This window comes from Ursus arctos, unplaced genomic scaffold (assembly GCF_023065955.2).
Source record: "Ursus arctos isolate Adak ecotype North America unplaced genomic scaffold, UrsArc2.0 scaffold_48, whole genome shotgun sequence".
Classification (NCBI taxonomy): domain Eukaryota; kingdom Metazoa; phylum Chordata; class Mammalia; order Carnivora; family Ursidae; genus Ursus; species Ursus arctos.
The window spans coordinates 21,048-44,260 of record NW_026623065.1 but is presented as its reverse complement, the minus strand read 5'-3'; the positions used below and the strand labels follow the sequence as shown (position 1 = coordinate 44,260).

Sequence of the window (23,213 nt, the reverse complement as noted above, 5' to 3'; positions counted from 1 at the left end):
TGTCACTTTCCCTCTTGGCCTCATTTTAAGGTGGGCACCATGATGGCCTGGAAAAGCAAGAAGATGCAGGCATTGTCATCCTCTATAGTAAAACCATGCAATTGTTTCCCGTTATATGAAGAACGAGACCCCTTTACCTCGTTTGGGTCTATGAGGGGAGCGGCTTTCACCATGGCTCCCAGGGATCCTGACCTGTGGTATAGGCATCAGACTGTAACCGCTAAGTGGTCAGTGACTGGCTTTTGACCCACAGGACATATTCAACGTGATGAAGTACCATGCCTAGAGCTTCTCTACATGTCATGCAAAGAGTTTCTCACTCCCTAGTTACTTTCCATCATGTTCCACTACTCACTCCTTCCCTTTCCCTTCTTCTTCTCTCTCTGAAGCAGAACCAAGCACCGATGTTTTGAGCTGCCATCTACAGAGGCTCACAGGACAGAGAACGGAGGCAGTGCCAAGGCCAAAAGACACACAGGAACTCAGGTTCTGAGTCCAGATGGCATCCCGAGTCACGTGAGCCAACTCATGACAAAATCCTCTTCCAGTATGGCCCTGGTCACAGCCGCAGCCACTGACACACCTTGAGCCTGGGGAACCATGCTAATTTGGGCCCGCATTCTTCACCCACAAATACTGTTAGAAATTAAAGCGATGCACCTGCACGTGCAGGGTATCAGGGCAATGCAGTCCCGGGGCAACTCTAGATAAGTAACAGTCTCCCAGGCCTCAGCATCTGTCCCTGCCTTCCTCCCTCCCCTCTGCTCTCCTCCTAGTGTCCCTGCAGCCACCCTGGCTGCCTTTTTCACTCCTCTGGCCAAACTGGCTTCTGTTATTGAGTGTCTGCAGCACAAGTCACTTCTTCCTGAAACGCTGCTCCCTGACGTGTGCAGGTCTAGCTCCCTTTGGTCAATCTGTTCTCAGCAACCTCAGCCTCAGTGAGGCCTTTCATATCTTTCCATGCAGTGACTCCCCAGCCTTCCTCCGTAGCACACTTCATTCCTAGTACAGAGCGCTTGCTCTTTTCTTTCACGTGCGTTCTCTTTGGAGCTTTGGTCCATGTGTAGACTGGGAGCTCCTAAAGCAAAGGAGCCCTAGGTAATTTCAGCTCTGCGCACGGGCCCAGCAAGATACCTGGCATAGGGCAGTGCTCAGTGTGTAGTTACTCAATGAATAATTGAGAAGATCTTGGAGCCCACCTCCCCTCTTAAGCACCTAGACTGCAGAATGCTACTAAAACTTTCAAGCTGTTTCTGGGCAGGGGCGACAACCACAATGGCCTCTGCCTGACTCTTCCTGCTCCAGTTCCTCCAGCAGAACTCACCAGGTACCATGGACAAGGAAGCGCCCTGCATCCAGCTCTCCAGCTCTGGTGGCACAGCCCCACGCAGGCACACCAGCAAAAAAAGCCATGCCTTTTCTCGGGGGTCCTCAACGCAGTGCCTTTGCAGAGTCACAGAGCAAAGGAGCAGGATCTCTTGGCTCCCTGGGCAGAGTAAAGGACCTCAGAACCCTCCCTTTCCTCCTTTTCTGTCCACTCCCATGGTGTCCTCTTTACGATTCCAGCACCCGCACCTCAGCCAGAAGAGTGCTTCTGCACCCACCCCTGTGTGTCTAAACGAGGAACTAAAGGTCTAATGCAGACGTGTCCCTGGGCCCCAGACACAGTGAACGCTCCTCAACATGACTAACCCACAGAAAAATGCAACCAAGAGCATCATGAGACATCACATCACATTGGCGGGAAGAGCGACCCTCCAAAAGTCGAGAGATAACAAATGCTGGTGAGGATGTGGAGCAAAGGGAATCCTTGGGCACCACTGGTGGTAATGCACATTGGTACTGTCACTATGCAGAACACTGTGGACGTCCCTCCAAAAATTAAAAAGAGAACTACCTGCACCTCCATGTTCAAGAAGCATTATTTTCAATAGCCAGGACACGGAAAACATCAGTGCCCTTTAGTGCTGAGTAGGGAAAGAAGTGGTACCTAGAGAATAGCATAGGAATCAGCCAGAAGAAAAGGATATCCCGCTAAGTGTGCTAACAGTACCGGACTTTGAAAGCATGATGCCAAGTGAAATAAGGGAGACAGGGCAAAGACTTTCTGTAGAGAAGCATAGAGAGAGAGAGAGATTGATCCTGTCTAGAGAGAGAGACAGAGAGCTATTTTTCCCTTCTCTGTGGAATCTGAGACAAAGAAGAGAAAAGGGGGAAGACTAACTCAGAAAAAGAGATCAGATTGAAGTAACCAGAAGCAGAGGGCGGAGGGGGTGCGGGAATTGAGTGAATGGTGAAAAGGTACAAATTCCAGTTTCAGATCAATAAGGAATAGGGATTTACAGTACACCCCAGGACTACAGTTCATTACTGCTCTATGGTGTATTTGAGAGGTGTGAGAAGAGCAAGTTCTGAGAGTTCTCATCACAAAGAAAAACCTCTCTTTCTTTTCTTTTCTCTTTTCTTTTCTCTTCTCTTCTCTTCTCTTCTCTTCTCTTCTCTTCTCTTTTTTCTTTTCTTTCTCTTCACTTTAACCACAGTCAGAGGGTCAAAGGTAACACGCTGTACATATTCACGGGGAGAAAGGAGTACATAGGGACCTTCATTCAGTCGTTCAACAAACACTGGATTTAGCATGAGGTAATCCCCGTTCTTGGCTGGGCTCTGCCCAGAACTCCTGTGTCCCACACACCTCTGGTGCTGATTTGCTGATGCCCTGGGTGAGGCACTTCCTTGCCTCGGTTTCCCCCTTACGGTGACCATGCTGGCTGCCGACACTGTTAACAAGGATGCTGCGGGAAGGAGGAGGTGCCAGCCTCGGAGTGTGGGTTCCCGGGGGAGGGGGTGCAGGCCTTTCCCCTGTAATTTATTTCCAGCTCAGGTGCTTGTGAACTCCTCCCAATCGTCCTGCTGAAGTGTGTGCAATGTCTGTGGGTTGTCACACGCATTAATTATCTGCTGAAGGTTATAAAGTACCCCTCGCTTTGGCAAGATCACCCTAAAGAAAAGGGCTTTATCAACGTTGCCATTAAATGCAATCGCAGAGAGTGGAGAAGATGGAAAGGAAAATCGCTCAAGCCAAAGAATAAATGACATTTCAGAAAACGCAGAACAAGTGGATATGAAGATCAATTGGAACTTAAAGTAACGACATGTCCAATGACATAGTCGCAGATTCTGGATTGCTTCGGGCAAGAAAGGGGGACGGTACACACGGAGCCAGACAAGAGGCCCTGAGGCAGGGTGCAAAAGGTTTGATCCTGGGCAGTGTCTTAACCCTTCTGTGCCTCCGTTTTCTCATTCATGAAATGGGACAATATTCACACTGAACCGGAAAGTGATAATAAGAGAATACAACTTCATACGCCTGGCATCTACCAGGTGCTCACAAATCACAGCTGTCATCACGGAGAGTCAACGGCGGAGGAAGCGAGAGGTGGGCACGGAATTCGCAGGTGCTCAGAACGCATTTCATTTCGTTGGACTAAAATGAAGCTTTGTTTTAAATGTCCCTGTCTCATTGTTTCCAGACTGTATGTCATCTCACCATGCAGCACATAGACCGTGCAATGCTGGTAAATATAACAGGCTCCCGCGGGGGGGGGGGGGTGCTGATTTGTGGCGTGTGCCAGTCTCCATGGGGTGCATATTCCCACCGTGGCTGATTTCAAGCTCCCAGCCTGCCCTTACTGAACAGTCAGGAAGAGATGTCAGCGGCTCGTCACGTCATTTCCGTGGATTTCTGCTGTAAAGATACAACAGACGAGAGCGTAGATGATGGCAGTATGTAGTAAAGCCATCAGGAAATGATGAGTTTGGGATATTTATTACCTTTGTTCTTTTAAAGATTTTATTTATTCATTTGAGAGAGAGAGCAGGGGGAGGGGCAGAGGGAGAGGGAGAAGCAGACTCCCCTCTGAGTAGGGAGACCAATGCATGGATCCATCCCAGGACCCTGCTGGCTTGTGGTGAGGATCAAAGTGACGCCATAAAGATGAAAGTAGCCCTGCCCCTTCCTATCCATTTTTTTTTTTTTTAAGAACACAAATCAGATATTACTTCCTGCTTGAAACCCTCCTCAGGCTGCCTGCGGCCTAAAGAACAAACGCCAGGTTCCTAAGGATGCCTGAAGAAGCCCCTGGACGAGTGCATTTTTGCCCCTTCCACTTGGTGTCCTGGGTCTGCTCAGCTGCCCTAGGCCTGGTGACTCCCAGATCCCGGGGGTCCTCCTCTTCTTTCTGCAGCCCAGGGACCAGCGCGCAGGCCCCACATCTGTCTACCTCCAGCCACCTCCCACAGCCTCTTTCAGGCCGTCTTTCAGGATTCAATCTAAGTACAGCCCAGCATTAGCTGTGATGCCACGGAACACATCCCTGATGTGAGCCTCACTCTCCTGTGTGCAGAGGGTCCCGGGACACCTAACTCCTCGGGGTGGGCAGGAAGCCTGGCGAAGACACGCGCGAGGACTCGGGCCAGGCCCCGGCCCACTGGGGGGCGCGACCCTGCGGGTTCCGGCCCTGGGGCTGGGCTGCAGGGCGGCGGGCTAGGGAGGCCCTGCAAAGGGGCCGCGTCCGGGCTGTGGCGGGCAGGGCAGCGGGTGGGAGGGCTTCCCCGAGGTCGGTCCAGCCCCGCCGGCCCAGAGTGCCGCCAGTGGGACCTCCGGGACCTCAGCTCGGCGGGCCGCGCCTCCCGGCCTCCGCCGAGGCTTCCCCAGACCCGGCCACCACAGGCTCGCTCAGTCCCTTGCCGTCCTGAATGCCCCGCGCGACTGTCCGGCACGGTCTCGGGACCGGAGCCCCGTGTTGTGCAGGGCATGCGCGGGCCACCGGGCGCATGCCCGGTCCTCCGGAGTGGGGGTGGGGGGGGCGGAAGCTCGGCGCGGGGACGCGGCCGGGCGCGCGCCGGGGCGGTGAGGCGCTCCTCAGCCGGTCGCCGCGCATGCGCGGCCCTCGCCTACGCAGCACGGCCAGAGGGCGCAAGCCCGCCGCTGCTGCTGCTGCTACTGCCGCCGCCGCAGCCGGCGCCGCCGCCGCCTCCGCCGCCGCCGCGACCGCCACCGCCGCCGCCGCCGGGACCGCCGCCGCCGCCGCCGCCGGGAGCGCTGTGCGCCCGCGGCGTGAGGCGTTGGAGGGAGCGCCGCCCGTCGGTTCGCGGCGCCGCCTCGCAGTGGTCTGCCCTCGCCTCCCGGCGCCCCGCGCGGTACATGTGAGTGCGGGGAGGGGGCGGGGGCCGGGAAGCGGGAGGGTGGGCCGGCTCCTGGTGCTGGGGGTTGGCAGGGCCGCGGCCCGCGGGCGGAGGGCCGAGCGGGGCTAACCAGCCGGTCCGCGCCGCGGATGAGGCGGAGACGGACCCCTCCCGCGCGCCGCTTGGGAGGCCGAGGATGTGGGGAGGCCGGAGAAGTGGGGAGGACGAGGGAGGGGCCCGGGGAGGGCGGCACTCTGGGGAGGATCGGGGCGCGGGCGGGTCGGGAGATGTGGGACGGACTGGGGGTTTCCGGGAGGACGGGGATGTGGGGAGGCCGCTGGGGGGACAGGAGAGGCCAGGGAAGGGGGACGAGGGGGCGTGTTCTGGGAGAACGGCTATGGGTGGAGGACGGACTTGTGGGGAGGTCGGCGTGCTCCGGCAGGCCAGGGGACGAGGGGAGGCCGGGGGCTCGGGTAAACGGGGAGGTTTGGGGGACATGAGAAGGCCTGGGGGGGTTCGTGAAAGATGGGGAAGTTGGTGGATTCGGGGGTCTCGGAGAGACGGAGGGGCTGGAGGCCGGAGCGCACAGGGAGGCCGGGGGCTTGGGGAGGCCAGCCGGCCTCCTTGGGAGCTGGCCAATTGCCTCAAAGACAAAAGGGGGGAGAGAGAAAGGAGGAGGAAGAGGGAAATCCTTGGGGACCTGGAGGGGGGAGAAGAGCCCTGACCCGATATGGGGACTCACTGGCCCTGCGGCAGGGAAGGGCGAGCCTCGAACCCGGATCCGGGCCAGCTCTTTCCCCGCAGCTGGCGCTCAACTTGCTGTGGCCCTGTGGTTTTTGGGGCGAAAGGCCTGGAGACCTCGTTGATTCATTGTGCCTCCAAGTTTACCTCTTCCCAACCCAGCCCCCAGCTCTGCTTCTGGCTTAGGTGGAAGAAGGACTTGTTGTTTCTTTCTCTCTCCTTTCCTTTCTTTTCTCAGGAGGAGGAGGAGGGGTGTGTGTGTTACTTGGTTTTATTTAATTGCAGGATTTAGCTTAATGCAGTAAGGGTAAAAAAATTTTTTTAGTCATTTCAACAGTGTCTCATTCTTGCATGGTTAGCCTGCAGCTGGGTTTTTGGCAGTGAGACTAAGATAATAGTAATGTAGTAATTATGGGAACTGGTTGAAATACATTCAAGCTGAAGGCGGTGTAAGGATTTGGGGATCTGTACATAAGACGACCAACGCTGGGATTCTTAGGTAGAATGTCAACATTTTCGTGGTTGGAAAAATAGGCCATTACTATTTGAAATGAAATACCAGAGCCTCACTCTTAATATTTTATTTGTAAAACTCATAATGGAAGCAGTCTTCTCTTGGAAATGTGTGAACTCTGGTCAGTTGTCTCATCTCTTGAAAACCTGAAAGGTGGATGAAGTGATGGAAAGATACATTGCAAATTAGCATTCACCTTATTTTTGTTGAGATCCAATGTAGGTGATTTTTTCATGCCATTGTGCTTTGGAGATAATTTTTAACATCCTGCAATATTTAAACACATGAAACTTCTGAAGAAAGTTTGCGTTCCGGTGTCTTTATGAGTACATTGTTTTCTCTTTGTGGCTGTCCTTGGAGGTGAAACACTGAATGAGCCTACCCCTCGTGTCTTGAATACATTTGTGTGCTAAATGTTGTCGAAGCAGCAAGATCCCATGTTACACATTCTTTAAGTAATATCTTTCCGGTGATTATCATATACTCTGATTTAATAATGAAAACTGGGGAAAGATTGTTTAAAACCCATTGCTGTCTTTTAAAGGATCCCACAATCAACCTAAGACTTGAGTATATACACTGAATAAAAGGACCTACGCATTGTTCAGAGGTTATGATGCATCAAGAAGCAAGTCCTTGGATAAATAAAGACATTGAATCCAGAACTTAGTGTTTAAGGTTTGGGGCCAAGAGTCCTGGGGCAGAGCCCTACAGGAGAGAGGACTTCAGCCTCTTTTCAGGCCGGCGGTCCGCTGAAGGTGAGTCGTGATTAGGAGTGAAGCTCCATGAGTGCGATGGGGTGGAAGTGTCCGGTGAAACCAGAAGTTAGGAGCCACAGTGCAGATCATTAGAACATTTCTCACTAACATCGTTTCTCTAGCACTCCATGCCCATTGTTGGAAATTAGAGAACTTGACATCCCAATTCTTAAAATTGGGTTCTTCAGCAAGTCACATAACTTTTCTCGCTGGGAAGTTTGAGAAATTGTCTAAATAACAATTGTATTGTTAAAGCTATCCCCTTAAAAAAATGCTGATTAGTTCCCGCAGGAAAAATTATAGTGTCTTCTGTGTACTGTATATGTTCTATCGTGTAGTAAAGAGTCATTTTGAACATGACTCTTCTTTTTTGGATGTTAGTTTTGAGTTGCTACTTCTCTATCTCTAAAGATTTTATGGAAACCTTTTTTCCTGTATTTTTAAGTGTCTTAATTTTGAGAAAATACTTGTCTCAAGGGTAACACAGGAAAGATGAGAGTCAAAGTCTTAATATGTAAGTCTTTAACTTTTGAAAGTAAACATTTTCAGTTTAGACAGTTTTCGGCTAAAATCTTGTTTTAAATTTCAATATAATTAAAAATTCTATCGTTTGTGAAATGAGGGGTTTTTTTTGGCTTGTAAACCAGTAAAGTTTAGTTTCTGTAGTAGTTTATTTTGTCTTAAAGCTCGAGCTTAAGAACTTATTTCGTTACTGTATGTCCTTACTAAAATCCCTTAAATAATTAGCAAAATATTGCTGTGGGGGTCTTTGGGAATTTTTACTGATGCCTATAGAAATTATTTAAAATGCAAATTCTAAAAACTTGGGCAAAGTAAATGACCTTATTTGAGTGAATAGTAGTAAATTCCAGGAAGTTTGTGAGTGCAGTAAGCATTCAAATCTGAAGTCGCATCTCTGTCCTTAGACGGATCCTCGGTGGAAGAGGATGAGCGCGGTTCCAGCTCCTGTTTGGGTGTACCTGTGTTTCAGTGCCTCAGCCAGCTGCCTTAAGTAGTTGTTTTTTTATGTCTCTTCTGAAAACCATGTTTCGTAGTGGATTATTTAAACCGTTGATGGCTTTTTCTCTCTGCTAATATTTGTGCAAGGTTTTTTTTTTTTCTCTCTTCCATTTCATGACTACCAAAAGGCAACCTAGTGTAGGAGAAATGAAATTGCTGTCTACCACTTTGTGGCATTAATTTCTAGGAATGGTGCCAAATCTTACCATTCAGAACTACATAAATGTGTTTCTGATTATAAAGTACCAGAAGAACCCCCTCTCTTCCTGTCTGTAACAGTTGTATTGTTTTTTTTTGCTAGGCTCTATCATGGAAATAAAATTCAGATAGGCATATGTAATTCAACTTTCAGGATAGGTGAGATTTTTAGCAAATGCCGTTAATTATGGTCTGATTTGCATAAACACTAATGAAGTGGTTTTTAGAGGAAAGTATGAAATAGATGTTTTTGGCTGGGTGGCACTATTGCCACTTTTTAGCAGTTGAAAGCCTCCGAGAAGGGAACAAGTAGCATCGTCACAGAGTTTACTTATTTGTCAGGACATGAAGGTCTTTCCTTGCAAGCTTTGTATTGAACGAAACAAATTCTGCCTAGATCTTATTGATATACATTGGCATTTACTGTAAACTCATTTTTCAGAACAAGAAAAATGACCAAAGTCATACATGTGAATGTTATCCACTGATAGGGGAGGAGATGTAATGTTACTGCTACGTGTGGGGTATTGTGTGTTGTTGGTAGGTGTCACTACCTTTTTACCGATGAATTAAATCTGGGAGATGACACGTGCCAGACCTGAGGTGATTGCTTTCATGCTTTTTCTCCTTTATTCCTCCTGAGAACCATTGAATGTGCTATTGCTATCCTCATTTTTGCAGAGGAGACACTGGAAGTTTGGAGTTCGAGGAGCTTGCCGTGGGCCTCTTGGCCCACAAGGGGTAGGTCCTTGTTGGCTGGGCCTGCTGAACTCTCTGTGCAGCTTCTAGGACCAGACAGGACTAGAGCAGCAGTAGTCTCACAGATCTGAACCCAGCCTTCCGAAGGGGGAGTGAGTAGCATGCAGGTGTAAGTACCGTGTCTGGGAGAGTTGAAATAATTATATTTTCTGTTTGAATCTGACGCTTTCATATCATGAAGCTGTGATCTGGCCAACATGGTGTAGGTAAACATTTTAATGAACATACCAAAATTGTTTGTTTTAAGTTAATTTAAAATCAGTTAAATACAAATATATAATGCATAGTGCAGTGATTGACGCTTATTTGTTCAAGGTTGTGCTTTAGTAACCTCTACATTGTTACAGAGTTTTTTCATTGGTGACTTTTTTTGGGGGGGGTGTCAGTTTTTATGAATATAGTTTTGTGGGAAGCAAGGTGTAATGTGAGGGAAAAGTAAATTGTAAATTTCTCATGCAGGTTTCATCCCCTTGTAGTAAATCCTAGAATTTATAATCTCTAACACATTGCTGCTCTATAAATGTTTCTGAAGTGAATGTGCTCGTTCTCGCCGATTTAGAATTTTCCATCGTGCTTTTAAGACTTGACGTACTCTGTCCTCCTTTATTTAGGGCCAGTGGACCAAAACCAAGGCTCAGAAGAACCTAAAAAGTTGTATCTATGGGCTGTCTGTGCCTAGGATCTCCTTTCTGCCTCCATTTTCTATCTTAAAAGTCCTGCCATCTGGTGCTTTGGATTGTGCTGTGAACGGTAGGTGCTTGTTGGGTCTACTTGTGACCAAAGCACCATGTGTTTGTCTTTGATGGACTGAAGAAAGAGCTGACGTGGTTTTATACATTCCATATTTGTAGTGCATTGTGTGTCTTTTTATAGAATTTAAGCAACACGAGGGCAGAAACTTTGTTTTACACACTATGGCATCCCCAGTGTCTGACACAATATTTATTGAATGAAAGAACCCAGGCTCATTCGTTGTTGGAGAACTGTTCCTGCATCAGTCAGCAGTCCACTGTTTTTTGTTTGCCTTGGTAAAGAACCTTACTTACAAACCAGGTAGGACTTGATACCAGGGAGAACTTGGATTATCTGTTTCTATCTTTGTCTGCTTTATTTTAGATTATAAATATCATGAAACTTGAGCTGCGGGAAAAAGGCATTTCTCTGTCCCTTTATGGTTTTCAAATGTTTTTTTCTAGAAATTAATTTTGTAGGAATTGGTCATGTGTTCGTTAGGACTCATTCTATATTCTGAAGACCTAGGAAGTTGGGATTTATAAAAGATCCTTGATGACTGGTCTAGAAGCTCTAATGTATCTTTTACTAATCAGTTGGATTCATCATGTACTTTACAAGGGTTTTACATTATGCCCTGAAACCATTTTTAAAAATGCATCTTCCCAGGGGCGCCTGGGTGGCTCAGTTGTGAAGCATCTGCCTTCGGCTCAGGGCATGATCCCAAGGTCCTGGGATCGAGCCCCACATCGGGCTCCCTGCTCCGCTGGCAGCCTGCTTCTTCCTCTCCCACTTCCCCTGCTTGTGTTACCTCTCTCGCTGGCTGTCTCTCTCTGTCAAATAAATAAATAAAATCTTAAAAAAAAATCCATCTTCCTAATACTGTAATGCCAGTTCCATGACACACCGGCCTTCCGATGATCTGCTTAGAGAGTCTTTTACGTTGTTGTTCAGAGTAAACGTTTTGAGCAACAGGTCACTTACCTTCACTCAGGCAAGAAAAGTCAGTATTTGGGTAAAAAAAAGAGTTTGTTCTTCCTCAGCAAGTTCCCCTTGGTCTTGCTTATTGCGAAGGGAAACACGTGCGTGCGCACACCACAGTAAACCAGTAAACTGGTTGTTTGCAGTGGTTCTCAAAGTACAACTGCATCACCATCACTTGGCCGGGTTAGAAATGCCTGTGCTCGTGCCCCACCTCTGACCTCCTGAATCAGACTCGGGGGGTGGGGCCCGCAGTCTGTTTGAACATGCTGTCCAGGAGCTTCTGTTGCATGCTAATGTCTGTCAACCACTACTTGAGAGTGTTTTAAGAGAAATGCAAGTCGTAGCAGGCAAAAAATCAGTCGTAAATGGCAGAGGCATGTGTTTGGCTTCTGACCACTTAGATTTGCTAGTGAGATTGCCTTCACTTCAGGACTCTTTTTCAGTATGTTTTTCAGGTTTTCTAGAGTCTTGGGAAGACCTCACAACTAATTTTGTTTAGGGATTTTGAATGTTTTATGCTGAGGTCATTAAATTCTTTTGAATCTTGGTTTGGATTTTAAATAAATGATTTTGCATTGAAATAGCAATTTGTATGGCCCCTGGACTTGTGGTTTTTGGCAGATAGCAGGAAAGTGTGTATATGTGGGTGCTCAAGGCACGTGTTCCCTGGTGGTTTTGTTTTGGTGTTGAAAGATTGGCTTGCTTATATTACAGTCAGGATGATTTCCAAGTCTTGGGGTGACTACTAAAACAGTATTGTGTGAATTGATTCTATGCCTAGCATTAAAGTCATATCTAAATTTAATATGTATTGTTTTGCCTTTGTCCTTTATTTTTTCCCTAAGATCAGAGCTAGATAAAAGTTAGTGTTCAAAGATGGAATTGGTGATATGCTTACTTTCTACTATGTCTTATGCAGAGTTGGACGCACCTGAAGGCAAATAGAATATTGTGAGCTCAGGGACAGGGACTCTGTATTATCCTGTACGGATCTGTGGGTCCTTTACAGCTTCCTCCTCCTCCTATAGTGGGTTGGCCCTCAGTCATTGGTTTAATGATTGAAGAAGACTCTGTGCTCCTGCTGAGGGGGCCTTGTGATCTTGAAGTACATGAAGTTGTTACTAAGGTAGAGAAGAGAATTAGGGACAGACGGTGGACTTACGTTACCATAATGTGGACGCGAAGTACAAAGGATGTTTCCACGTACCTCTTCTGGCCCCCATCAGACTGAGTCAGTGGTGTAGCCCTGTGATGGAGAAAATAAAAGGAATGAGCTGGTGGGAAAAAGTGATCTGAAACAGTTTCTTTCTCCTTACATTGGTCAAGTGAAGTTAAAGTTCTAGTTTATAGTCAGTTATAGACTGTGACCCCACTAAATGTACATCAGAGCGCTTGGCCTGGAGCACCTCTCAGTGAGGGAGTCTCCTGTTGCTCCCCGCTGTGCTGGGAGGCTCCAGCCGCCCCCCAGTCTTCTCTCTAATGACTGCTTCAGCCCTGCTCTGGTCTTGTGTCAGTCGCCCCGCCCCGCCCCTTCTGGTGGTTTCTGCTGTGTTGCTGCCTTGTGGTTTTAAATAGCCTTTTCCTGGTTACAGTGAGGTTGCACATCTTTTTATACATTTACTGGCCATTCGGATGCACTGTTTTTCGAAGTGCCCATATTTTTCTATTAGGTTATTTTTAAATTGATTTGTAGACTATATATATTCAGAACACACATTCTTTGTTGGTTATGTATTTTGCTGCTGTCTCTTCCCACTTTGTCATATGCAGTTTCACTGACTCAGTGGTTTTTGTGTGTTTTTTTTTTTTTTTATGAATAGAAGTTCTTAAGTTTAATTAGTGCCATTTGTCAGTCTTTTCCTTTGTAAGCTTTTTGTGTCTTTCCCTGCCCTGAGGTCATGAACTAGTTCCTCATTTATTCTCTAAATGCTTTTATACTTGTGCTTTTAACCTTTAACTTTGTAATTCTCTCAGAATTGGTTTTGGTGCATAATCTGAAGAAGGAATCCAGCTTCATTAACCTGTGGACAGGCTAGTTGTCCGAACACCGTTCATTGAAAAGAGCATCTTTCCCCCAGCGCTCTGCAGTGCCCCTTTTCTTGGAAATGAAAGGTCCGTGTGTATGTGCATCTGTTTTGGACTTTCTTGAATTCCACTGGTACTGCCCAGTTTAAGTTGCTTCAATTATTTTAGTTTTATAACAGGTCTTATTGTGGAACTCTTCCCACTTGGTTCCTTTTTAAGCATACCTTGGCCCTCCTTGACCCTTTGCAGATCTGTATCTGTTTTAGAATCCCTTGCTGACTTGCAAGGAATTTCTTCCTGCTGTTGCTTGGAATGACGTCGAACGTGATCAGTGTGTGGAGAGTCGTTTCTTGGTTTGAGTTATTACAAATAAAGCCTTTGAATAATTTTGCTCAAGTCTTCATGTGACCATCGGCTTTTGTTTTTCCTGGAAATGGTTGGGTCTAGCACTGTAATGGCTGGATCCTGTGGTAGGCCTATGTTGGCTTTTTGAGAAAGTGTCAAACTCTGTCCTGGAATGGCTGAACCATTTCACATTCCTCCCAGCTTTGTGTGAGAGTTCCAGTCACGCTGGATCGTTGGGGCAACATTTGGTATGGTTAGTCTTTTAGCTTTTCAGCCATTCCGATAGGTGTGTAATGGTTTTTCTTTGTGGTTTTGCCACCTGTGTATCTTTTGGTGTTCAAATCTTTTGCCTATTAAATTTTTTTTCTTATTGGTGGGTTCTTTATATATTCTGGATACAAGTCTTTGTCAGATGTGTGCTGTGCTTTTCTCTCATGCTATGGTTTGTTTTTGCATTCTCTCTCTCTCTTTTAAAGATTTTATTTATTTATTCGAGGTAGGGAGAGAGAGCGGGATGGGGGAGGGGCCGAGGGAGAGGGAGCAGCGGACTCCCCGCTGAGCAGGGAGCCTGCTGCCTTTGGGACTCAATCCCAGCACCCTGAGATCATGACCTGAGCCCAAGGCAGACACTTAACTGACTGAGTCTCCCAGGTACCCCTGGACTGTGCTTTTTCAGTGTCGTAGTTAAGAAGTTGTTGCCTAATCCTAGGTCACAAAGGTTTTCTCCTTTATTTCCCTCCATCCCCCTCTAGAAAAGTTTCAGGTTTACATTTAGGTCTGTGATTCATTTTTATTTATGGTGTAGGATATTATTTGTAGGATTCTTAACTTAGTTCTGATTATTTGTAGGAGTCTATTGAGGCATAGAATGAAGATATAGCTCCTTCTGAGAGCTTTTTTTTTTTTTTTTTTTCTTTTTTGCTTCAACCAGTTTAAAGCAGGTTTAAGGCTTGAGGTATTTTGGACCGCCCAGTGCTGTGATTTTACTGGAGAGGTGACTCACCTCTGGTTTCTTTTATCTTGAGCTCTGTAGCCTTTAGGGCCCTGCTTCTGGAGGTAGTGTTTTTGGTTAAACACCCTAAGGGACCCAGCTTTTGATTCTTACTCCTCTTTCCCTGAATGGTTGTAAAAATGAAAGTTGAAAATTTTCAGAATTGGCAAATGACTGCAGGGCAGAGGTGGTTTCTGTGCTTGTTCATCTCTTTGGGTTCCTGATTTCACTTTAATTTTGGCCTGTTCTTTCCTTATTGTCTTGTCAGTTTCTGGTTGATTTTAAGATTTTAAAGTATTCTGTCCATCTTTTTTAGTCTTTTTCAGGGGAATGATTGGGCCAGATAACATAGCCTGTAGTTAAGGATACAGGGAAAAGTGTGTTTTATTTCACTGCAGTGTTTGGAGTCTAGACTTGGATCTGTGTCTCCTGTAGTCGTTGCTAGCTGTGTGTGGCTCTTTAAATTAAAATTAAATAAAATGAAAAGTTCTGTTTGACAGTCACACTAGCCCCAGTTTGGGTGCTCAGTATGCAGGTGTGGCTAGTGGCTACCACCTCGGACAGTGCAGAGATGGGACATTTTCATCGTCATGGAGCGTTCTCTTACACAGTGCTGGCCGGACTCTTGACTTTTTCCAAAGTCCGCCTAGAGCAGGAACAGCTAGACAGAGGATTGAGCCTCTTTGACAGGCGTATCATGGAGCCTGTCTCTAAGGTGGTGTGGGTTCTCAGACCGGTATAGGTGGGATCATGGGAGGCTGTGGTGCACTGAGTAGAAAACCACTAAGTACTGATATTTAATTTACAAATACCTGCCTAGTGCTTCCTTAGGGTGTCTGTTTCTTTCTTTCTTCTTTAATTTACAAAAAGTAGCAGTAATTTAAAAATTATCAAAATTAAATAGCGAGTCAAAAATTAAATTTTACCCTTAGCTAAAGTCTCAGGTATTAGTAATCAAAGATGTCTAGGTATCATAGTTTGTGTAGAGACGCAGGTCTTTTTAGTAGAAAGAGCATCTTAACTAGGAAACAGGAGGTTGAGGTACAAATACTGGTGCGTTGCCTTTAGTCACGTGACTTCTGATACTGTCTATATAAACTCTAGTATCTGTGATCTTTGAAGCTCTGCGTGCAGTTACTATGTGGGATGGTGTACACATGTAAAGTGCCAGGACAGTTGACCCCTGAACAGTGCGGGCCGCCGGACCCTTCCCCATAGTTGAGAATCGGCAGTTAGCACATATTTTGTATGTGTATCATATACTGTATTATAAAAAGGTAAGTTAGAGAAAAGAGGATGTTGAGAAAATTATGAGAAACTACATTTACTATGCGGCATGTATCAAAAAAAATCTGTGTATACGTGGACCCAGTTGTTGAGGCGTCAACAGTATTAAATACCTGTCTTGTGCCTGGTGTAGTGTCAGCCCCCGGGGGCACAGACAGGAGGGGAGTGAGGCAGTCAGCGTGCAGTGTGATGCCTACAGTGATAGTGCCAGAGCAGAGTGCTCTGAGGACCTGGAGGGCATGTCCCCGTCACGGTCACGCTCAGAGGTCAGCAAACTTTCTCTGTTAAAGGTCAGATAGTAAACATTTCAGGCTTTGTAGGCCACATAGGGCCTGTCACATAGCTGCCTTTTTTTTTTTTAAACAACCTTTAAAAGGGTAAAAACCTTGATTAGCCCAGAACCATACAGAAACTGGCTGTGGACCAGATGCCGTGACCTCTGCAGGTCTGGCTGTCTGCAGGGATCTGTAGAAAGAGAGTGGAAGGTGGGAAGCAGGCAGGGCCTCGTGGAGGACATGCCCGCTCTAACGGTGCAGAGGCGGGAGAGGCTGGGGTCTGTGAGACTGGATGTTTTTACTAGTGTTTAGGAGTACAGAAAGGGTTGGGTCGAGAAGGAGGTAGGGTTGATACTATTGACAAGATCAGAGCAGCGTGTGGTTGATTCTGACGGGAGCAGATTCCTGTGGCAAGCGGGTGGTTAACTAGTACAAGGGTCGGTCAAGGAGCTGTTGCAGTCATGCGCTTCAGAAGGGAGAGGAGCCAAGCCTTTGTCATTAAGGGAATGGCTGCCCGGTGTCTGTCGCCCAGCTAGTAAAGTGATGGGCAAAGTTCAGATGGTCCAATCTAACAGCCTGTGTCCTTTTAATTCTACAATTACGCTGTACACACAAGTGAAGAAGGCCTTAATTAAGGGCGTGATTGAGGAACTGGAGAGAGGGTGATTTGAAGCCTGTTTCTCAGCCAGTCTCCAGGCTCTGACCTGGGAAATGAAGAGCCAGGGCTGAGAGAGGGGGTGTCCAGAGCAATTCCAGGATGGCTCCCAGATTTCTCCCTTGGTGAAAAGTCCATGAAGATCTTTTTGTTTTTAAGTGCTTACTGATCAGACTGTTTGTTGCTTAAGGAGGAAATGCTGTCTCCTAGGTCCATGAACCCCAGAAACGGTACGCAGAATTGTGTGTATGCACATGAGCTGTTTTCCTGGGGTAGGATGCTTGGGCTTTCGTCCCATTATCAAAAGTGAGCCCAGCCCCAGGCGGGGGCACTCCTTGTTATTGGACTGTGGATGTCTGACACTCTGCCCGGGTGTGAGGCTGTAAGGGAAAGCTAAGCATCCAAATCACAGGACTGTTACTGTAAGTGTCATACATCCCAGACCGCTACATAAAACACAGGCCCATGAAGCTGTCACCTGAGCCCAACTGTACCAACCGAGGTCTACCAGCCAGCAGTGCAGATGTCTCCCCTGGCCTCCGAGAGACAAAACAAGGCCCGGTTTTTGTACATAGAAGGCCAGCCAGGAGAGTTTGGGACTCTCGTTGGCATGGATGTTTCAACATGCTGTTGTACATGAGATGAAGCTAAAGTTTATAAACTATTAGGAATATCTTAACAGTCCCATGGCTCTGAGAGATGGACCAGTGTCACTTTTAGTTGGCTGTGTTAGTTCCAAAAAGGAGTGTAGTTTTTCTGTCCGCTCAGAAGTGCGTTGATAGTTAATAGTTGTAAGACAGTACCTAACTCGTCCTGTTACAGTTAGCTCTTCCGTGAACAGATGCAGGAGGAACTGGGCAGCTGGTGGTTTATGTTCGCACCAGGCAGATGAATGTGGTGTCCTGGAGTCTAAACTGGATTGGTTCGTGTTTGACATTAGCGTTATATGTAATTTAGGAATTACAGACTCTAGATTATAGCAGTCCGTGCAGAGATTTGCTGTTTTTGGTGATATATGGCTGCCCTATAGAAGTTGAGGCTTAGAGGGGAGCGTTTGGAAATGGGTTTATGTCTGAGAAAGTTTCCCTTTTCCTGTTGACAGGACTGTGACCTCCATTAAGGGCCAAGTGTCATGAATGGCAAAGATCTAAGAAATGATGGAATTCAGTGATGGTGTAGACGTTAGAAGTGAAAACCCCTAGGCTGTTTAAAATATCACCCTTAAGATTTCAGGCTGGGGATAATTGTGATTCCAGTGTAGGTAAAAAGTTTGGCGTCTCCTTGGCTGTGTCATGGCAAAAAAAAGCTTTGCTTTCTGCTTTGGGAAAAATACATTAGTTGTGTCCTAAGGAATTGACTTGATAAAAGAGGTAGCAGGAGTAACTTAGTTTAAATGCAAGTTGTCTACATATGAATTAATTTTTGTCGGGTGACGGTTGATGATTTGGTTGGTGAAGAGTTGATGTTTGATTTTCGTCTTTGAGTCTGCCCTTTCAACTATTTCATTGGAAATTCTAAACTTTTCCACTGGGTGTTTGCCTCCTTTATTTTTATTGTTTTAGGTAGTCTAGGGTTTTAGAGGTTGATCTAAATTTAGGGATCAGCTGGTCCGGGGCTCCCACTGTAGAGAGGAAGAAATAACAGGGTAAGGCTCCTTGGGTAAATGGCTCCTTGATACTGACAGAGGAGAACTCTCAAGATTCTCTCAGCTGTCTTGACCTTTAGCTCACGGGTGATCTTTTTAGTAGATGAGAAGGGTATGAAGACAGCTTCTAAAACTCAGGTTTCCTATTAACTGTCAGGAGATTGAAAAAAATGGATGTAATTGAAAAATGGGTGAGAAATGGACACCGTTGAATCCGTTGTTCACACTGTATCCAAGTAACTTGTGGTTTGCATTCAGTCATTTATTTCTACATTGTCTTGGATATTTGAGGAATGACAAAACAAATCTCACACGTGTATATAGTCTAAGTTTTAGAAGACTAATAATGCCAGTTGTTCTCACTTCTCTACCAGATTTAGAGCATTGTCCTGAGTCACTCTTGACTCTTGAGCATCTTGTCCTGATGGGGATTCATTAAAAAGAAGACAGTCCTGGGGTGCCTAGCTGGCCCAGTGGGTGGAGCATGTGGTTCTTAATCTTGGGGTTGTGAGTTTGAGCCCCACGTTGTGTGTAGAGATTATATAAGTGAGTAAGTCAGTAAGTAAATTAAAAAAAAAAAAAAAGACGGTCACTGCCTCAGGAAGCTTTTGGGTACGTCAGTGGTCCTGAAAGTAGTGTATGTAAGAATCACCAAGGAGAGTATATGAGAGATGCAGGCAGGGGGGCCTGGTGCCTTAGTCAGTTAAGCGTCCTACTCTTGTTTTGGGCTTAGGTCATGATCTCAGGGTCATAAGATCCAGCCCTGTGTCAGGCTCTGTGCTCAGTGTGGAGTCTCCTTTCCTGCCCCACCGCCTCGTGATCTGGCTTTTTCTTTCTCAAAAAAAAAATTTTTTTTAATGCAAATGCCTGGTGTTATCCCACAGAGATGTTGGATGATCATTGCTGATGTGGACGCCTGTCACCTGCATTTTATTTATTTTTTATTTTATTTTAGTTTATTTGTTTTTTAAAGATTTTATTTATTTATTCGACAGAGACAGAGACAGCCAGCGAGAGAGGGAACACAAGCAGGGGGAGTGGGAGAGGAAGTAGCAGACTCCCAGCAGAGGAGCCTGATGTGGGGCTTGATCCCATAATGCTGGGATCACGCCCTGAGCAGAAGGCAGACGCTTAACCGCTGTGCCACCCAGGCGCCCCTGTCACCTGCATTTTAAACTAGCATCTCCTCGTGCTGAAAGAACACTGCTGTAGTGTTGCTGTAAGGACGTTGTAAATCATCAGGACCTAGAGTTTGGGAGGCCCCCAAGACTACCTGCAGGTTCCGTGGTTCACTAGAAGGACTTAGAGAACTGCGAGAAGCCATTATCCTCATGGTTATGGTTTATTACAGGGCAAGGATGCGGACAGAAGTCAGTGAAGGAAAGGCACACCGGGCGAAGTCCAGGGAAGACCAAGCATGAGCTTCTAGTTGTCCTCTCGCAGTGCAGGTGTGCTGACTTCTCCCAGCACCGATGCTGCCAACCAGGGAAGCTCACCTGAGCCTTGGTGTCCAGGATATGTATTGGGGGTTGTCCCATAGGCACTGCCTACATGGCTGAGTTTAGTCTCCAGTCCCTCTGGAGATCAAACTGGTGTCGTGTGTGGCGCAAGGCTCCACCAGAAATCAAATTGTTAGCATGGACTGTCTGGTGTGGCCGAAGGCCCCCAGCTAAACAAAGACCGCCTTATCAGGCAGGGGATTCCAAAGGCTCAGAGGTGACTTCCCAGGAGCTGGGCAATGGCCAAATCTTCCCTGGGGCAAGCTTAATCCTTTCCTGCATACAGCCTAGAAAGTAAATTGTTATTCCTGTCATTACTAGGGAGTTCAAGAAATTACTGCTTTTGGGGCGCCTGGGTAGCGCAGTCCTTAAGCGTCTGCCTCCGGCTCAGGGTGTGATCCCGGCGTTCCGGGATCGAGTCCCACATCGGGCTCCTCCGCTGGGAGCCTGCTTCTTCCTCTCCCACTCGCCTGCTGTGTTCTCTCTGTCACATAAATAAATAAAATCTTCCAAAAAAAAAGAAAAGAAATTACTGCTTGTAGGTAGAAGATACATTGCAACCACATGTAGTGTAATTTGCCACAAAACTAAAATACCAGAATTTCTGCACCCAAGTGAAGATGTCTCCAGAAGTGTGTCATACTTGACACCTGTCGTAATGTTTTCATCAAGAATTTGAGTAAAGAACAGGAGTTAATGCTGGGAGACCGTTCATTTTTAGAATCAGGATTTGAAAATACTTCGACAGGTTGTAATGAAGTGCTAAAATCAACAAGGTAAAATTTATAAGGAATAAAGGTAAAATGACAGACTTAAGTTAAAAAGAAAAAAACAGCTGAGAAGTTAAAGATATGTGGTATGTGCCTTAGCTGTACCTGTGGTCAGAAGATCTGGGGAAGATGACTGAAACGGATCGGCAGGCTTCTTTGTGAAGGGGCAGATGGTAGATATTTTAGGTTTTGCAGACTAAGAGGCAAAATGAAGGATATTATGTAAGTACTTACATAACAGGAAAGAACACTAATATCTATAAAATTTTTATTGACAGAATTTCAAATAATAGTTGAGTATGTATATATATTTTAATACAGGTCTAATAAGAATGGAATTTTTTTTCGGGGGAGGGTTGGATAACATGTTTTGTAATTGGAGCTCACAGGTAGTGTTCCGTATCATCACAACCAATGACAAATGTTCAGTCTCGGGGCTGATCGTCACGGAAGGTTACAGATGTCATCTCTGACAGTGTCTGCATACTCGTAGGTGCTCTTGCACACTGATACCAGTTCGGGAGCATATCATTTCAGTTTAGTGTATTCATCGTTTGGCAGACATCGATAGAATTCCACTAGATTCTTTTTGATGTTTGCCTTTCCGCACGTCATTACAGCGCAGATTCCTCTCTCCGATGGATGGTCTGATGGAAGTGCCTCAGTTGCTCGGTGAAGTGGGTTTGAGATACGTGAATTTTCATTGTACTTGCATTGAGGTTTGAGAAATGCCGCTGGAACTGTAGTTTGAGCTCAAAACACATCTGCTACACGTTTGTGTGGGGACATAAATCCACTTCTCTCTTTAACTTTTAATTTTTTTCATTTTTAATTAGCCGCTATGCCCAGCGTGGGGCGTGAACTCCACCCTGAGGTCAGGAGTTGCACGCTCCTCCGAGTGAGTCAGCAGGCGCTGCTCTAACTTGTGGCGGCGGGGGAGCCGTGTGGCCGCGTCGGACGTTGCTTGTGAGTAAGATGCTTGCAGCCACTGAAATGCCTTCACTGCCCGAAGTCCCTCATATGAGCGCTGCTGTGCCTTGTCAATTTAGGCTGAGCTCATGAAGAAATGTTAACATGTAGGAGCAAAAGCTAATTTCCGAAGCAATTCAGTGTTTGGTAATAGTGATGAGTAAAGGGGGGGGTCTTTTTCAAGTAGATTTCAGTCTTGGCTCTGCGGTTGAAAAGTCACAACAGAGCCTTGCACAAACCATTGAACTGCAGTGTGGTAGGACAAGTCAGGCTATTTCATGAGGTTGCCGTTGGTACTACTGGCTCAGTAACACATGATGGGTTCGAATACTTTCCAGAAAGCTCCTGCTCATGAATGATAGACTGAATAACCATAGTTTAAATGCTTTAAGCAACTTATATTTTCATCATTGTAAATTTTCCAGCTAACCCTTTTTCTGCTCTGCAGATATTTTTACTGTCATCAGTTATAATGTGTCTTAGCAGATTCTACTCCAGGTTGTATTAAATCAGGGTTTTCTTAATATCTTTAAAAGTGTTCTCACCAGCAGTTCCACACTGACTGCCCTCAGAGGCCCCTTCTTCAGTCCCATTGACCCCTTGAACAAACAGCCTAGCAGTGTGGGGAACACCTGTTGGCTCAGTCCTTCGCCTCGTTCCTTCACTGACTCTCTGTTGTCATCCATGTAAGATGAGGGACCATTTAGGGTTTGGAGCAGAGAAGCGATGCCGTCTGATCTAGGCTTGGAATCGGTCTGCCGTGGTGAGCGTGTATGCTAGGGTGGCAGGGCTGGGAGCGGGGAGGCCTGTTCCGGAGTGCTGTAGTCATTTCGGTGAGGGATGGTGGCTCCGGTCACGATGGTGTTGGTGAGCATGATGGCGAGGGGACAGCGTCTGGGCCTCTTTTGTGGGAAGAACCAACATTACTTGCTGACAAGACCGGATGGGGAATGTGGGAGGAAGACAGGCGGCAGGGATGACGTCCGTTGTTTCTCGCCTCAGCAGCTGGAAGGCGGACGTTGTCGTGAACGGAGAAGGCTGTGTGTAGGAAGGTTTGTGGAGGGGGCGGGCCAGTCAGCACCTGGGCTTGGAGGTGTCGGACGTTTCACTGAGTTCTCTTCGGTGATGCTCCACTTCCCCAAGGAGCCTACAAGCAGGCCCGGCAGAGAGTACACCTGCCAGGGTTTGGTCAGGAAAACCCGGGCCATTCTCGACAATTAGTCGTACGGGGAATTAGAATCCATCCCTACCTCTGGGAGGGCTGGCAGAGTTGAAGAGAATGATGTTTCTCTTCATTTTGCCCACGTTGCCTCTTATTAGCGTTCACTGCCCGCCGCCCTGAGCTGTAGCAGGAAGGGATTTTGGGAGAAGTAGCTCTGCCGTCTCGGTGATGCGCAGGAGCAGGCCGCGGTGGGGCTGCGGTGCAGAGTGAACAGCGGTCAGTCCAGCGCAAGGCCAGGCAGTCGGGCTGAGCCGGAGGGACAAGTTTTAGCTTTGTTAGCATAGAAGCAGCATTTGAATGAGCTTGCCTGGGAGGTAAGCATAGCTGAGAGGAGAAAGGACAGAGCCCTGGGCGACTCTGGAAGGAGGGAGCCATCGGTGGGGTAAGAAGAAAATCACGAGAACATGAGTGGGAGATCAGCTCTTGTCAGTTGTCGAAAGGACGAGCCCTGGGCTCTAATGATTGGATTGAGCAGTGCAGAGGTCGTTGGTAGTCTTAGAGGGAGAAGTTCGTGGAGTGGTGGGGGCCAGAGCCAGTGGGTTTAAGAGAGAAAAGGAAAAGAAGAATTTGCGATATCGAGTATGTTGTGTGTATGCTTGTTTGTGGAATTATTTGTACAGTAGTTGTTTTAAAGTCCCTC

General features: G+C 46.8%; 1 long non-coding RNA gene across 1 annotated transcript in view; it reads left to right on the top strand.

The window, feature by feature from the left end:
- Positions 1-5,760: 5,760 nt before the first annotated feature.
- LOC130542709 (uncharacterized) overlaps positions 5,761-23,213 on the top strand; it is a 37,826-nt gene continuing 20,373 nt past the window's right edge. Inside the window, exon 1 of the long non-coding RNA XR_008957424.1 lies at positions 5,761-21,348. This is a non-coding gene — a long non-coding RNA (uncharacterized LOC130542709). The remainder of the gene's footprint in view (positions 21,349-23,213) is intronic.